General features: G+C 52.4%; 1 protein-coding gene across 1 annotated transcript in view; it reads left to right on the forward strand.

Annotated features, from left to right (window-relative positions):
• The first annotated feature begins 1,386 nt into the window (after nucleotides 1-1,386).
• Nucleotides 1,387-1,402, forward strand: part of LOC147244609 (syntaxin-1B) — a 42,950-nt gene continuing 42,934 nt past the window's right edge. The window contains exon 1 of the mRNA XM_086185369.1: nucleotides 1,387-1,402. This exon is cut by the window's right edge and continues 440 nt beyond it. The gene's annotated coding sequence lies outside the window, so the exon portion shown is untranslated.

Below are 1,402 nucleotides of genomic sequence, written 5' to 3' on the forward strand. Positions count from 1 at the left end.
TCAGGTTCAGGTGCAGGCTGAGCAGGTTTGCAGTTTCAAGAATCGAACCTGTGTTGGAGTTTAACCTCACAGATGTTCTCCTGCCGACTCTGTAAACCCGAGGTCACCGTGCTGTCTGACCTCCGGGGGTCGATTCTGAGTGTTAAAGGAGGATTGTGAGTCGGTCCAGATACCTGGGAGACGCTCAGACGGGACGACGTCCTCACGGCGACCTCGTTAGTTCCTATTTCATCATGGAGGTGACGCGTCCTGGTGGATGGACGCCTCCTCGGGGGCGCCAGAGAGTTGAGGGTGAGGGGTGAAACATAAACCATGATACACGCAAACATGTCTGCCATCCTTCACTCCATCATCACCATGTGCTCATCTGTCGCTCCCTGGGACACCTCGTGAGTTCAGGATGGTTTTCCCTCTGTGACGTCACGGTGCATCAGTCGGTCAGAAAATTCTGGTTGCTACTGGAGACCAAAGGTAAACAACCTCAAAAAACTACAAGATGGCCGTTTACGACCTGGGTCTAGTTTCTCTTTGTACAGCAGCGGCTTAAATGGAGTGCAAAGTTCTCATGTTGGAGCTAACAACAGTTCCATCAACTGGAATAATGGTCACATGATCTACCAGGTGACTTGAAAGCCATATATCCCAGCGTGTCCCTGTATGTCAATGTTGGGGGAGGGGCTTGCTACCGAAATGTCATGTGTAGCAACTCAACTTTCTTCTTAGTCATTGGTTTTTAGCTACACCTGGTCAGACCTGATCCACCTGAGTCACAACTAGCCAAGAATGTTTCTTCCATCATTTCATTTCTCATTACATGGCAGATAAGGTTGTTGTTGTTAGCTGGCTAGCAGCACGAGCTAGCAGCACTAGCTAGTGCCCTACCAATCCTGGATGTAGCTCCGCCCACTTTCCTCTGGCGAGAATCACTGACTGAGATGTTGAAAGCATCTTTGGTGTAAGTTTTTCTTATTACTTTACTATTAATAACAGTAATAATAATGTTAATAACTTTATTCACAGTCAGGCAGAAACATTTCGCTAGCATGTGAGACCTGTGTCCATGTTGTCTCAAGTCTCCCTGCTGGACCACGTGCCCTGACAGACTGTCCCCCTTCACACCTGAAACCAACACACACCCCTGCTGCTGCGGATGGGAGGGAGGGGGGGGGTTCAGGGCGGGGGAGAGCGGAGGGGGAGGGGCAGCAGCAGGTTGGGAGGAGGGAGGGAAGGAGGGGGAATTGGCGCCTGCGCGCTGGCGCTCTTTACCCTCCGCATCGCCCCCCCCCTCTCTGCCCCCTCCTCTCTCCTTTTCTGCAGCATCAGTACCACACTCCCTCCCCCTCCCTCGCCCTCCCCCCCCCTCTCTCTCTCTCTCTCTCAGTCGGTTTTCCTGCCGGGCTGC

The sequence above is a fragment of the Aulostomus chinensis genome, chromosome 18, assembly GCF_037954235.1.
Source record: "Aulostomus chinensis isolate RoL2024-O1b breed Wild chromosome 18, RoL_Achi_v1.0, whole genome shotgun sequence".
In the NCBI taxonomy this organism is placed as follows: Eukaryota; Metazoa; Chordata; class Actinopteri; order Syngnathiformes; family Aulostomidae; genus Aulostomus; species Aulostomus chinensis.